The sequence below is a fragment of the Schistocerca cancellata genome, chromosome 3 (assembly GCF_023864275.1).
Source record: "Schistocerca cancellata isolate TAMUIC-IGC-003103 chromosome 3, iqSchCanc2.1, whole genome shotgun sequence".
Lineage (NCBI taxonomy): Eukaryota > Metazoa > Arthropoda > Insecta > Orthoptera > Acrididae > Schistocerca > Schistocerca cancellata.
Window position 1 is genome coordinate 579,227,006 of NC_064628.1, and position 17,145 is coordinate 579,244,150.

Sequence of the window (17,145 nt, forward strand, 5' to 3'; positions counted from 1 at the left end):
CGTACAAGACGCATTTCCAGTATGAAACGAGACATTTCAAGTAATAAGAAGGTAGGAGACAACACAATACCTCGAATGAACACACATGGTAATGAACCGAGCAATCCGGGCACTTACGAATGCCTACACTATTACAGTACTGGGAACTACAGCCCACAAAAAGAACTACTCACACCAGCTAATGTTACTGGGGCAGCTTCATCTCTGTCGAGTATTATGTTTGAAGAAAGACTTATTAACCACAGACACTTTCAGACATTTAAAGATGAGAAATGATCCATTCACCCAGTAATCTTTATTAAAAGGTTTTGCAATACACTACCCACTGCCTGGACAGAGAAGCAACTAGTGAAGTTTATTGCTTCTCATATCTGAGGAGATGTCAGCATGTGGACCAACGAAATTATAGATATCACACTATCGAACAGTTCACAAGGGCATTTTTGGCTAAATACTGGTTGTTGCCTTGCATTCAGAAAAGCTTACATACTGAGGTTTACCGCCCAGAAGTGTATAATCCCACACAAGGAAGTTTACAAAAGCACTTTGAAAAGTAGTATATCAACAAAATAAGGTACTGGGATGAGCTAATTCCAAGCCAAGACATGATCAGGTTGTCAAAATTATGATTACCTACCTATATCAGATAAATTAATTAGTGTACTGGAGGATGACCTTGAGAAGTACCTTTCTGTGCTAGATGCTATAGACTTGGTGCAGGAGGATATGGAAACAAGTAAAGAGCATGGAAACAATCAAGCATTTCCGGGTAAGCACAAAAGAAAAAAACTTTAATCTGAATCGTAGCAACGGCAATGGAAAAAGGTTTGAGCATCAGCAAGGTAATGGTAGGCACAGAATGGAAATGAGGACCCACTATTTAACCATAAATGAAGATATGACAATAGATTTAATCCTGGGTACTATAACAGACTGGAACACACTGCCATATATGCTCTAGTTCTACATGACCATATGATCAACTACTATCTGCTCACTGGTGTTGTGCAAGAAGCTGTATAAATGAACAGGTGTTGCACCATACCAATGGCATCTCAAAGTGTGAACATTATTGCAGATGCTAAGGACTTCTATGATGGTGAGCGTAACAGTTAAAGATGTTGCATTTGTAGCAAAACAGAAGATTCAGGAACGACAGAGACATTCTCAGCAAACATTGCATCATGGAGGTGTTTCAAGGATGTTCTTCTACTTCTTCTGCTGCTTACCCATTAATGGATGTTGGCGACCACATGTTGCATCTTTCTTCTGTGAGTCGCAGTATGTAATAGCTGGTCTACACTTCGTAGTCCTGTCCACTGCTTTATCTTGTTGAACCAGGATGTTCTTCTTCACCCTTGTCTTCTTCTTCCTTCAATCTTCCCTTCTATTATTAACTGCAGAAGCATATATTTGGTGTTCCGTTCTGTATGTCCTAGGTATGCAGTTTTTCTTCTTTTAAGCACTGTCAACATTTCTCGCTGTTTGTTCGTTCGTTCCAGAACTTCGGTATTGGTTATTCTTGCAGTCCATGGTATTTTAAGCATTCTGCGATAAATCCACATTTCGAAGGCCTCTAACTTCTTCGTTGTTGTCATATTTAGTGTCCATCCTTCAGAGCCATATGGAAGCACGGACCAGATGTAGCATTTTACAAATTGGACTCTAAGGTTTAGATCTAGGTCTGTGCTTGTAAGTGCACTAAAACATGGAAGAGTGCAAAATGGTTAACATATTTCTACTATGGAATTCACTGGAATGATCCTGACATACCCTATGGATATATGGTGTTGTCGCCCCAATTATTCAACCACACGGATACCATCACCTATGTGAAGGGGAAGGAGAAGATCTCATGGATGCGTCGAATCTACAAGTTTGTTGCTATTCGAGACCTGGAATTCTATGGGTGTCCTGCTCTCCATTGACTCAAGAAGATGTGTGAAAATGGTGTTGCTGTGTCTGCTTCTGAACATCTAAAATTACTTTTAAGTTGGATGAGAAATAAGTGAATATTTACCTCACAATATGCATATGATTTCTCTTCACCCTGTTCCCACTTTGACAGTATACTGTTTTACCCAGATACTATGTCTGTGGTTTTCTTCAGGCACAGGAGATATAATTTTAGACATGTTTCCTATGTGTCTTTGCAAGCGGATGTGGTCATGTGCCTTTTGCTCCCATAACCAAATTTGTGCTGCATGATAGGCATAATTCCATACAACCATTCTATATATTTTGTTATTCTTGGTCTTAAACTTCACCTCCTCAATAGCTCTCATCTTCAGAAAAACTAATGCCATTTGTGACCTGCATAGCCTTTATATATATACATACACAATGCAATAGGGCATAGAATATTTGTAAATAATAACAATATAGATGTATGGCAATGAATTTCTTTTGTTTATTCAGTTTACACAAACACAATTCAGTTCTTTGGATTACTATTCAGTTCTTGAGATACAGTTCAGTTCTTGAGGTACAATATAGTTCTTGAGGTACAATGTTCCAATACAGAAATACTTTTAAATTGCACACTAGAAGAGTAACACTGTTTGAGAATAATTTTTACATTTTTTTTTTCCAGTAGCACTGGATAAGAATGTTTACAGTTATTCCAGATATATAAATCTATGCTAAAAACTAATGTGGAGATGCTTTTACTTCCACTAACTTCCACAGTCCCAGTAGCATACCATCTACAATAATTCTGATTGACTGTACACACTTAGAACCTACTTTCAACAGCCCCAATGGGCAAAGGTTTTTACAATAATAATAATTCTGACAGACTGTGAACTATATGTGTACATAGACACATACACTTAAAAACTAATCTGACTTGGATGGCTAGCGGAATGTGAAAAACTTAAATCTGTTCTATTGATGAGATGCACATGGTGTGTAGATATACATTTACAGGGTACACATACGTTACATATGAATAATCAAATATACAATAATTTTTTGTTTATGCTTTTTTAATGTTTTGTTGTTTATGCTTTCTTAACTTGTTTCTTTCACACAAATGGTGTGCATATAATCCTTTTTCCCACATACAGTCTATGTGTATGTATATATACATGTACATAGTACACATAAATATTGAACACACTCACACACACACACACACACACACACACACACACACACACACACACGCACACACACACACAAAAAAAATTACTTACACTATGATAAAAGGGTCATACTGTTACTCTGCAGACACAATCTCTCTCACTCATTCCCTCTCACTCAACCAGAGTTCCCCACCTCTTCCCTCTCTATAAATGATTATTGTGAGTACAGGAGAGTTTCAATCCTGTCATCACAAATGATCTTTTATCTTCATGAGGCAACAGGCCGATTTTAGACTGCACCACATTGTACACCTTGTGTCCTCTCAATTGAATACTAGTTTGCTGTACCGGTACCATATGATACGGCTGCAGTGCAGCACCGCGAACACCTCCATACAGTCACTGCAAATAGTCATCGATAGACAGGGTTCTCAATGCTATACGATGCATACCCTTAGAGCGCCTCTTGGTGGCATCTTCCAATGTATGATACACATACATTTTTGGTTACAGAGCTACAAACTCCACAATTAGCCATCCATTCAACTCATCTTTGATAAGGCCAATAACCTTCTTGTTCTGTGGAACAATACTGTAAGGATTATCGGCTGTGTATGAGGATGTGTCAAATTCTTTACCATGGCACCTCATTACTTCATATGGATCATAGTTCTCCACCCAGTAGATGAAGCTATTTGTATCCATAAAAAGTTAGTTAGGATCTGCCAAATGAGTTTTAACAAACTCATAATGAAACTGGTACATGTGGAGTTTGAATAGGTCTAGTATGTACACCTCCACATAAATTGGTTTTGTAAACTTAACTGCAGTGTTCACTATCCACACAGCAACAAAATTCTATTGAATATATTGACTTGCTTAAAATCTGGTCTGGCAATGCATTTTCTCATGCCATAATGCACATCCTATTTGGTTCTAATCAAAATTTCATGTATTTCCCTCAAATTCTGCTTGTTTTACCAAAAATTGAATTATTCATTAATTTATAAAAATATTTCTCAAATCACACATTGTGGAACCTCTCTCTCTCTCTCGTAATGAAATCAATATACTCATACCCTTTCAACCATGGTGATTGTTTGAAGGAGATAGCCCAGGTGATTCTAACCAGCTCCATCCCCAAACTGAGACACTGCTGGATATTTTGATAATGAATAATGCATCTCCGCTTATTCCCCAGTGTTGTCATCAGTTTTGGGGTGGAGCCTCTGTGCAGAAGTATTTACTCTGGACACAGCAGCAAACTCGCATGCACGTCATGCAAACTAACAGGGTATGTGAGTTCTGCCTCCACCATACATCAGAATTAGCTGCCATCCCCCCCCCCCCCCCCATGATTTTTCCACCTAATCCCTTACATTCGTCTTTAGGCACCCATTGAAACTCACCAATTTGGCAGTGATTGTTGCATGGCGTGCCCATATAAGTTACTTATGTTGAGGTACTTTATGTAACTCGAATCAAGGGATGCATTGAACCTGTCACCCATCCATGGGTTATTTGCATTGGCATGCCTATGGACACATTGGCAAAGTCTCCCCTGGATCCCTCGCTCAAAGGAAAGAAGCATGTCAGGATCAATCAATAATTCAATGCTGCACTTTGTTTTCTTGAGCATTGCATCCGAAGACAATCCAGGTGCTGTGTCATAAAAGACGGGATCCAGAGAATATGCGGTCATACATAGACCGCAGAATTTCTCGAAAACATCAACAAGCAAGTGTCTTCTGTGTCCACATAAATCCATGCATATTCTCCTAAAGTGGAGATGTTGAATTCCCACCTGACATTTATGGCGTGCTCATACTCTGCACGCATTGTGGCATTGCCTGTGAGGTTGATGGAGAATGTAGTTATGTTGGGTAGCATCACTCCGTTGAGTTTCGCCATACTGTCCAGATACTCATATGGGGAAAACCCTCTTCCTAGTCACAAGTTGAAACTTTTCCTCGTCGGGAAATGCAGTTCAAGTGATATGCATATTCTCCAGAGGTAAAGTTTCAACGAGTTTCTGGAGTGGTGCCTCCATGAAACGTAGCATATCAAGGAAGTGGAGTGCAATTCTTGGTGTCATTCATTTGGAAAATGAAATGTATTTCTCAGTGCTCTGAGGCAGGAAACTGACCTGATCTTTCTCCATGCCAAAATCAGACAAGTGCTCAATTAGAAGGTGAGCATCATACCCACTTGCTCGTTTGACTTGCTTTTCTTCTCCAGGCCATAAACATGAACAGATATTCTGGTATTCTGCATCTCAAATTTAGGTTTGTTCTGGATCCTGACAGGGAACTCAATACCATCGCGGTTGTAACACCCACAAATATTATCACCTACATGGTATGTACTGGTACGCTGAGGATGATTTCTGTAATTGTAATTTCTCTCGCAAGCCATGATCGATTATGCAAAACGAACCTGGTCCTTTCTATTTTCGAGATTAATGTGTACGTTCTTATTAGCTATGTCTTTAGGGAGCTTGATGTACCTAGAATCTCCATTTACCGGATCATAGACATGTGGATGGATGTCCAGGTGTAGTGTTCGGCTGAGTGCTTTATCTGACCCTCTCACTTCCATCTCAGAAAATCGGGCCAGTAAGGTGGATTTACGAAACCACTCAGGGACTGATGCGTTCTGCGTTATCACGCCATTCGCCCATGCCCTCTCCCCAAAGACAATCAAGACCTGTCTCTAGCTGCACGGAGTGGGCGTGGGGTTTGAGACACCATGTCACGAATTGCGCGGCCCCTCCTGCCAGAGGTTCAAGTTGTCCCTCGGGCATGGTTGTGTGTATTGTTCTTAGCAAAAGTTAGTTTAAGTTACTTTAAGTAATGTGTAAGTTTAGAGACAGATAACAGTTTGGTCCCTTAGGAATTCAGATACATTAGAACGTTTTGAGCTTGTCTCTTCAATGCCAGAATCAACAATGCAGAGGTGTGATAGTTCAACGTAGAGCACTGGCTCTGCATTTAATGGCTGGATATTGCGGACCATTGACTACCTTGAGGAGCTCCTTTTCCATGACAGGAAGGCACGCCCTAGGAAAACCAACAGGGTCGCTGTACCCTCCGGCCAAATTCTCGATTATCGTGAATGAGATTCACTCCTCAAAGGCATCTGCAGTCACCGAGTATTCTAACTGCAGTATGGTGTCACTGACCTGAAGTCCTTCACTAAAAGGATAGGAGAGGGGACTGCCGCCAGCCACAGAATCATCTCTATTACTACTATTACTACTACTACTACGAGGTAATGTCCAGCCTGTCAATGATGGGGCTGGTGAGGTGCTGAGTGGTACCTGCCTTGGCAGTCATACCTTTCTCGGGCGACAACTCTGACGGGGATGAGGCTGAGAAGGAGGACGAGGCGGCGCTACCGGGTCAGGCCAGTGGGAGCAATCTGGCTGTGGCGATGGTTCCTGATGCTGTTGCTATTATTATGGATGCTGCAAGTCTGACCTAGTAACCCGAGGGGTGGTAGCTCATTGCTCGGCCCACAGACGCCAGAGCGGCGGTGCTGGGGCAGCGGCGGTGGCGGCTTCCCACGCGGCGACTATCGGTGCCCTTATAGGTAATGCATGCTTATAGGACACTGCTTTGGCAAGGAAGATGTGGTATCGATAGCAACAATGCCACGGCATAGGTTCATAAGTTGGCACTACGAGTCACCGACGACAGCACACTCTAGCCAGAGGGGGAGAGCTGTACAAGCTCCGTTCCAGTTTCAGCCCATTTGATCAAGAGCAAACAGCTGGGACACTTCGCTTCAGCTTCGCACCTCAGGGCAAAGTTATGTATTACTCTTGTTGCTAAAGTAAAGGTGATTTTAATTCACACTGCAGTACCGAGAGATTTTCACCTTTTCCTGCTCCTACCCGCACGCCACCTTCCAGGTGGGATACAAAAGAAGAAGGTTTAGCCAAGACCGATATGCGTACCATGCTGTGCTGTAGCTGTGAGGACGTGTCTGCTCTAAAAGAAAGAAAAAAATTGAGTACAACATTTGCTGTAGGGAAAGAAAGAAAGAATACAGATGATCGCATGGTTATAAGCAGAGCGAGTAATTACCTTTCCCACTCTGTGTCCACGGCGTGAGCAACTCATCGACGTTGACTGGTATTTCTACCACCTCTTCAGGGAAGTCATTCTCCTCCTTTAAAAGGGTAAGGTCACGCTGCCTTTGTACTTCTTTGTCTAGGGCAATTTCCCTGACCCAGTCAGGTATTTCATGGTCTTCAGAATCGATATGCTGGTAATCCATTTATCTACAACAGCAATAAGATATATATGTAAATACACATACTTGTTAGAGAAAAACCCTGTACTACTAGAGACATACACAAAAAAATTAGAATCCTTTTTACACATACAGGGCTACTCTGCCGTCTCATTAGGGGCTGGAGACTGCCGCAAATGCTGGAATGCCTCCAGCTGTCTATCTGGACCGTCTAGCACTTTTAGAAATATCGCTGTAACAAGATGAAATATAAATACATATATTTTAATTACATAGCTACTATTACTACTACTATTACTACTACTACTACTACTACATAGATATTTCCCTCTTTTTCTAAAAACTTACGTGATTTTTGGCGCCATGTATACGTTGCTGCTGGAAACAGTTCCACAGCGAGTGGCTGATATATTTTTCCAGTCCCCAGCTGCGTCTCCAAACGCTTCTGTATTTCCAGCATGTGAGCTTTGTACAACAAGAACAAGAAATAGTCCATTAATACAGAAAAAAAAAACAAATCACGCAACCAATACGAAGAAAAGTTTTTTATACTCAAGTGGCAGTCGTAGGCGCTGGCTTTCCACATGAGGACGAGTTTGCTGTGGCCCTGCCTTTTCCTCCTCTGCCTGCCGTCTATCCCCGCATTCCAGGATGAAGTCCTGGAAAAGAAATTGAATTACCGAAGAGAGCTTTTTAATACCCTAAATTTTTTCCCGATTTAAACACCGGAACCATATACATAAATTATTCACTTACGTCGTATTTCATATTCTCCCTCGTCTTCTTCAGCCGTTCTACAGAGCTTGCTACTGCTGCTGACGCTTGTGGTGGTGGTGGTGGTGCTGCTGCTGCACTTCATGATTGTTTGGTGAGAGAGACGGAGACATCTACATCTACATCTATACTCCAAAAGCCACCCAATAGTGTGTGGCGGAGGGCACTTAACGTGCCACTGGCATTACCTCCCTCTCCTGTTCCAGTCGCGTATGGTTCGCAGGAAGAACGACGGCCGGAAAGCCTCCGTGCCCGCTCGAATCTCTCTAATTTTACATTCGTGATCTCCTCGGGAGGTTTAAGTAGGGGGAAGCAATATATTCAATACCTCATCCAGAAACGCATCCTCTCGAAACCTGGACAGCAAGCTACACCGTGATGCAGAGCGCCTCTCTAGCAGAGTCTGCCACTTGAGTTTGCCAAACATCTCCGTAACGCTATCACGCTTACCAAATAACCCTGTGACGAAACGCGCCACTCTTCTTTGGATCTTCTCTATCTCCTCTGTCAACCCGAACTGGTATGATCCCACACTAATAAGCAATACTCAAGTATAGGCCGAACGAGTGTTTTGTAAGCCACCTCCTTTGTTGATGGACTACATTTTCTAAGGTCTCTCCCAATGAATCTCAACCTGGCACCCACCTTACCAACAATTAATTTTATATGATCGTTCCACTTCAAATCATTCCACTTCCATACGCATACTCCCAGATATTTTACAAAAGTAACTGCTACCAGTGTTTGTTCCGCTATCATATAATCATACAATAAAGGATTCTTCTTTCTATGTATTCGCAATACATTACATTTGTCTATGTTAAGGGTCAGTTGCCACTCCCTGCACCAAGTGCCTATCCGCTGCAGATCTTCCTGCATTTCGCTGCAATTTTCTAATGCTGCAACTTCTCTGTATACTACAGCATCATCCGCGAAAAGCCACATGGAACTTCCGACACTATCTACTAGGTCATTTATACATATTGTGAAAAGCAATGGTCCCATAACGCTCCCCTGTGGCACGCCAGAGGTTACTTTAACGTCTGTAGATGTCTCTCCATTGAGAACAACATGCTGTGTTCTGTTTACTAAAAACTCTTCAATCCAGCCACACAGGTGCTCTGATATTCCGTAGGCTCTTACTTTGTTTATCAGGCGACAGTGCGGAACTGTATCGAACGCCTTCCGGAAGTCAGGGAAAATGGCACCTACCTGGGAGCCTGTATCTAATATTTTCTGGTTCTCATGAACAAATAAAGCGAGTTGGATCTCACACGATCGCTGTTTCCGTAATCCATGTTGATTCCTGCAGAGTAGATTCTGGGTTTCCAGAAATGACATGATACGCGAGCAAAAAACATGTTCTAAAATTCTACAACAGATCGATGTCAGAGATATAGGCCTATAGTTTTGCGCATCTGCTCGACGACCCTTCTTGAAAACTGGGACTACCTGTGCTCTTTTCCAATGATTTGGAACCTTCCGTTCCTCTAGAGACTTGCGGTACACGGCTGTTAGAAGGGGGCAAGTTGTTTCGCGTACTCTGTGTAGAATCGAATTGGTATCCCGTCAGGTCCAGTGGACTTTCCTCTGTTGAGTGATTTCAGTTGCTTTTCTATTCCTTGGACACTTATTTCGCTGTCAGCCATTTTTTCGTTCGCGTGGTGATTTGGAGAAGGAACTGCAGTGCGGTCTTCCTCTGTGGAACAGCTTTGGAAAAAGGTGTTTAGAATTTCAGCTTTACGCGTGTCGTCCTCTGTTTCAATGCCATCATCATCCCAGAGTGTCTGGATATGCTGTTTCGATCCACTTACTGATTTAACGTAAGACCAGAACTTCCTAGGATACGCAGACACACAACTATACAGACGAACTGACGATTGCCTAATGAGACTGTGACTGGAGGGGAAAGGGTTTATGCAGTCTCACCGATTTGGCAGGAACGAACCAGGAAGAGCTGTTGATGGGAAGTCCTGAGCAGTATTTTCAGTAGCCAGTAGCAGTCTAGCATTCTACCCCATCTGCCGCTGAATGCTGCTCTGAGCATACAGGACAAGTTGGTGCTGGTGTGGCCAGCTACAGTTTTCCGCGCGCTCATGGATACAGCATGAAAAACCCTGATTCCGGTCTGCACTTCACTCTGTGGCAAGCTGCACCCACTGACGAACGCGCCGCCACATTGCGAGCCCCACAGTTACGATCGTGCCTCGTGTAGCAAACTACTGTGGTTGCGTATTTAACAATTTTTTTACGTGATGAAGGATCGTCTTCAGAGTTTCGATACGTTGTATTTGCGCTCATCTATTTTAGCGATGTATTTTTTCTAGTGTATTTTGCCGAAAAGTATTTCCATTCCATGTGCACCTAGGAAGACAGTGCAGTGTTTTGTGTGCGAGAGTGTTTGAAGCAAATTGTTCAAAGTAACATCTGCCGTGCGATCTGAGGCGCCTTGCCACGTTTGGCGCAGCTCCTCACCGTCGGAGGTTCGAATCCGCCCCGGGCATGGGTGTATGTGTTGTCCTTAGCGCAAGTTAGATTAAGTAGTGTGTAAGACTAGGGACCGATGACCTCAGCAGTTAGGTCCCAAAGGAACTTACCACAAATTTCCAAATTTTAGAACAACATATGCAAATGTACTGAAGCACTAAACCTGTTACCTAATTTGTATATGAATGCAGATATTGAAGAGTAGTGGAGGAAGGCTGAGATGATTCACGAGTGTGCCGCAAAATTAAAGCAAACTACCGTGCAGCGATCTTTCTGAAAGTGCGTTTAGCGAGATATTCAGTCGGATTTAGTAACACCTGAAGGAGCTCTTGCTGAAAGGTTAGGGTATTTCTCACAAATGCGCGCGAAGTGTCTCAGGGACGTATTTTTTTTTTCAAATTTTTTTGTTCAAGTGTGACGATATACGGTACATCGCAACATTGAAGCAAACAGATGCGCAGCAATCTTTTTGAAAGTGCAGTTAGAGGCATTTTCAATTGAACTGAGTAACTCCTGAAGCAGCTCGTGCTCGAAGACGAAGGTATCCCCCACAAAAGCGCATGAAGTGTCTCTAGAATGGATTCACAAGTGTGTCGCGATCTTTTTAGAGTCTGTGTTCAAGTATGGCGGTGGTGATATTCGTCGGAATAAAACGTCTAAATGTTTAAATATTCTCGTGGCGTCTGCAAAGCTCTCTCTCTCTCTCTCTCTCTCTCTCTCTCTCTCTCTCTCTCTATATATATATATATATATATATATATATATATATATATATATATATATATATATATCCAGTGTCACCCTCCTCTGACATTACCATTTTCTTATAGAAATAACCGATACTATTATACTATCGATTCTTGCATAGGTTAAAATTACCTCAGCTGTTTCGCTAAAAGAATGCATATGATTTTGTATATGATATATTATATTTCATGCTAAAATGTATAAAAAGGAATTAATGTGTTACAATCGATATGTACTCACAGTTAAAATTACTCTTCTTTTAAAAATAAACGAAATTACGAAATTTCTGGTACACTTAAAATTCATATAATTAACTGTACAATCTAATGCTAATTATTAAATTTGTTTCTGGATTTATTTATGAAATAATGAAATAATTTGGTAAATATTCTTCTCCTGTCGAGAAAGTCTGTAAACTGTTTTGCTTTGTAAACTCTTTTGCTTTATAAACTCTTTGGAAATTGTGGGTACTGCAGAATGTAAGTAGTGGTAGGCATGCCTCTGATGAAACACATGTATTTTGCTAAACTTATCAACAACAATGTAATTTTCTATGTTACAGAAGTGAAAATTGTAAAGGCAGAGTGATTTAGAAGAATGGGATAAAGTAAAAAGAAAATCACAGCAACAGGCAAATCTTCATCAGTTTTTTCATATGCAGAAACCCGTTAAATCAAAATTTCGCAGGAAGAATGTACCACTTGACTTGGAGCCTACAGCAGCAGCAACAACAACAACAACGAAATAATCAAGGCAAGTAAAATAGTTCTTCTTTTGTAATCTACTCCTCTCGAAGTTTTCAAAATTCCTGCAAAGAATGAGAACTGTAATGGTGATGTATGGGAGGGTAAGATTACAAGTGGTACATCTAATTCCTGTGTCATCTTCAACGTATGTAGGTGACAATATTCCGCAACACCAAACGTAATAACTCCTGAAGCAGTCCGTGTTCAGTGACAAAGAGTACCTGTGAGCCAGGGATGGAAAGGAGGATGAGAGCCGCGGTTATTTCCAACGCAACAGGAAGTGCTTAGCGCGCGGCCGAGGGGACTATTGGGGCAGGGAACCCGGCATATACCCTCTCTCCCAGTGGTGCGCGTGCACCAGAGCGAACATCTTGCCTCTTGTGCTTTGGAAAACTGACTGACTGGACTTTTATCGAATGATCTACAGTTCGCGTCCACCTGTATTTTTTTTTTTTTTTACTGCATTTCGGCCCTCGTCTAAAGGGAAATACAGAAGCGTCCGATCTTACCCGTCGGCTTTGACCCATGACGTCACAAATACCGCGGAAACGACTATAAACAATTCCAATATGGCGGATATAAAAACATCGCATACGTATTGTAAACACTGAAATACACAAGTTTCACAAAAAGCCTAATGACTGTAACGGGACAAGCGTGGGAAATTAGGGGTTTTTGGGTGCGGAGAAACTAAATATACAGAAATGTAGCCACCGACCGCCATTCAAAACCACGCAAAACAACGAAATAAATCAACATCACAAAACTGACCAAATACCAAAAAACACATTCCTATCCATAATCGGACACTTCCCTTAACCTATATAGCTCAACAGAACCTACCGATCACATCCCCCAATAGAAAACTAAGAAACGAAAGCTTCTCTTACACCTACATACATCGGCACTTATGCAGTTTAGCAGGTACGGAAAAAATTTTTCATTTTTTTTCAAAATTTGATCATCATGTGTCGTTATGCGGTGGGGGGAGTCTGCAGTGCCCCCCCATCCCCCCACAGGCTTCATTAGTGTCAAATCAATATTTTCGAATCATAGGCGGCCGCTGCCGCGGCCGCATTCCAAAAAAAAACTCCCAACCTAACCTCAAGTGGGCTACGCTACAGATCAATATGTTCATCAAATTGCTTCATATTACGTATACATGTTCATTAGTGTCAAATCAATATTTTCGAATCATAGGCGGCCGCTGCCGCGGCCGCATTCCAAAAAAAAACTCCCAACCTAACCTCGTATTCAGGGCTACGCTACAGATCAATGTGTAGGTCCCTTACGTCACGGGTCAAAGCCGACGCGTGAGACCGGATGTTTCCAACCTATACCCAATACACAAAACATACATAAATAACCAAAAAAAAAAACGGAACTTCCCTCAAAAAAGTTCCAGCTCCACAAACTAGATTGGCCACCACAATCACACACAAATGCACACACGCACGCACGCACACACACACACACACACACACACACATACAAAAACACACACACACACACACACACACCAACGAAAAAATACTGAACTAAAATAAAAACCCAACCCACCCAAACGTCAACCCCCTCCCCCACAACTCCAAAATACAACACACAAACACTATACAACAAAATAAACCACCCACCCACCTACCCAGCCCACCCTAACTAACCACTTTCGGTCTATACATTTTACCCACAGCCCTTAAAAAAACCCGAAGAATGCAATAGCCCTCTGGGACACTCTTCCGCCAACAGTACTCATCTAAATGAGACTGAAGGTTGGAAGAGCGCCTCTTCCCCCTCCCAAGAACTGACTTAACCGCTCCCCACATCCCCTCAATTGTGTTAGTGCAAGCCCCAGTATCATAATTCTTAAACTCTAGACTGTGGTTCACTACTAAATGATTAAATCCCCTCTCACCCAACCCCCTATATGAAGAAAACGCATCTGAAACTACTGTGGACCCCGGCTCTACATACTCCTCAATTAACCCCACTAATTCAGGCTTCGACCTCCCCTCCACAACCCTAAAAACACATTCAGTACCCCCACCCCCCTGAACAACAGCCCCCCACACCCAAAGACCAGCCACAGACTTCCCCCTCCCATACTTCCTTTTACCAAACTGCGACTCATCCACCTCCACAACCACCCCATGCCCACCCAACTTACCCCTGTACTTAATAAATTCGGAACACACCTCACGACAAAAGGAATACCAGTCTAAAACAGTCCTCTCACTCACACCAGTCTCAAACGCGCAAAAACTCTGCCCGCAACTATAACAAAAATAATACGTAATAAGCACAATCTCACGCATGGCCAATCTAGACTTCTCGAACCAGGTACCACGCCTTACAGAACGCCATACGCCATCTTTCCGGCAACACCACATGTATCCGTCCCTGGTCCGAGAGTCCGGAACTTTAACCAATTTCATAGGTTCACGGCACACACCGCACTTCACGACCTCGGCAATTAAGCCAAATAGCTGAAGAAATTTAATCAGCTCTAAAGCTGTCTCCCCCATCATCGCCCTCAACCGAACACTGTTAAGGCGGTCTTTCATATCCATTCCTGAACAAAAAACCACAACCAAATACACTCAATAACAAACTCACCCGACGTACAGCAATGAGCATTAAATTAACCATTAACTCACTAATAGAAATTCCGCTTCAAATCCAACACCTGAGCAACAGAAAACTGACCCCACCACACGAAACAAACGAAACAAACGAAAACCATGAACACACCACCAGAGAGCACGACAAACAAAAACAAGACATCTACAAACACGCCACAATCGCAAATCAAACTCCGCGCCGTAATGACGTCACACACCACAACACGCTTACGTCACGGGTCAAAGCCGACGGCTAAGATCGGACGCTTCTGTTGACCCGTCTAAAGTTATGAGTCTGATTGAACATCAAACATAATTCGCTTGACATTCTACCCACCAGCAATAACAAGTATTCCAGAAACAATTCCGCAGGACAGTTCGTGGCTGCGTCGCGATCATAACAGCTTACGCTCTAGCGTTTCCTCGCGCTGCAGCGGCTACCGGCCACCGGCCAGACGCCACCCGCCACCTGAAATCCGGCGCCGCCCACGTGAACGCGGCGCGACGCTGTCAGTGTATGTATTAACTGTCATTTTCGAATTTAAAGTTCTAGTTATCATTTTGCAGTTATGCAACTGTGTGTGGAGCGAGTGCTTTTGGGAAAAATACGCCAGAATAAAGATATTCTTGTTTCAACAAGATCGATCTGGCATGAATGATTTTCCACATTAAGGAAGTCTCGACTACTGATATATGTGATATATTACCATTTCACCATCATGCGACATTTTCATTCAACAGGCAAAGTTCAGAAGTCTGGCGTAGGAGTACTGCATGCTCTGATTCGAAACAACAAAAAACATGGAGTGACTATTATTGAACGTCATCAGGTCGCTCATTGAGCATTCGTAGGCAGTACTGTTATTGGTGACGTGTTAGGATGCCTTTATCGTTAACTTCCTCACAAGAAATGAAAGGCTGAACCCCACCAAAAGACGTAAACTCGATCAAAGAGTAGTGTGAACATAATATTTTACATCTGATAGCTCCAAAACTGTGTTTTGGGCTACGAATTCTGCTCCAAGGGGTGTGTGCAACACAGCTGGAATTTGTTGCCAACAACTGAGACACCTTTCGGTCGCAGTGTAAGAAAATCGAGCAACACAACTACATCACCTGTGCTACTGCATGATAACGCGCTCTGTTGATTTCAGAAACAAAACTATCCAGGAGATTGATAGGAAAGTCGTGTCACAGGCACTTTTATTGATAGGGAAGTCCTCTCTCAAGCACTTGTCCATCTCGTCATATATTCGTAATATTTTACCTTTCCCGCTCTTGATTGATCAACCGTCAAGGCAATTCATTTCTAGACGAAAATATTCTTAAAAATACACTGGTTAAAACCTAACTAACCTAAGGACATCACACACATCCATGGCCGAGGCAGGACTCGAAACTGCGACGTGGCGGTCGCGCGGTTCTTGACTGTAGCGCCTAGAACCGCTCGGTCACGAAGACCGGCTCTGGCTTTCAACGAGTCTCGAAAGCCGAACGAAAGCAGCTTGCTCCTTGTAGCCAAGCATGTTACCTGGTGACTGGTTTTTTCCTAAAGTGGGGAGACTTCCTTTTGAGGTTGAATTGTTGGCAAATGTCAGTCAGACGTGTGCCATTGGTCTAAGCGTTTCGGTAGGTTGAATTTGTACCAATGATTTTTCTACAGGTTTTTTCTGTCCCAAATACAGAGTTGAAGTCTCCCATTAGTATTTTCACGTCATCTTGGTGAATTTTGCTCATAGTATTTTCGAGTGTGTTCCAGAATTTTTCGACATTTTCGGTGTTTTTCTTATTTTCGGTGTTGGTGGGGGCATGTGCATTGATGAGTGTATATTTGTTGCAGGGGCTCTGAATGAGCATAGTCGTAAGTCGGATGTTGATGGGCCGGCCGCGGTGGCCGAGCGGTTCTAGGCGTTTCAGTCCGGATCCGCGCGACTGCTACAGTCGCAGGTTCTAATCCTACCTCGGGCGTGGATGTGTGTGATGTCCTTAGGTTAGTTAGGTTTAAATAGTTCTAAGTCTAGGGGACTGATGACCTCCAGTAGAGATGGGCAAAACTGTTCTTTTCAGAGATTGGATCAGAACTGTCCACTCCCTGAAATGAATTAGCTCTTTTTCATGACTCACCACTCATTTACAATAGAAAATAAATGGAAGGCACATTGCCCTTTAAACTTGGTTTATTCCAGTACTATACCTGTATTTTGATCTTATTTGATCCTATTTTGAAGTAACACAGATAATGAGTAAGAATTTTGTATTGTTTATTGAAATTTCCACGATAGCCTCTCCCCGATGTTATTCAATCTGAATATTGAGCTACAATGAAGGAAACAAAAGAAAAATTCGGAGTAGGTATTGAAATCCATGGAGAAGAAATTAAAACTTTGAGGTTCGCCGATGATATTGTAATTCTGTCAGAGACAGCAAAGG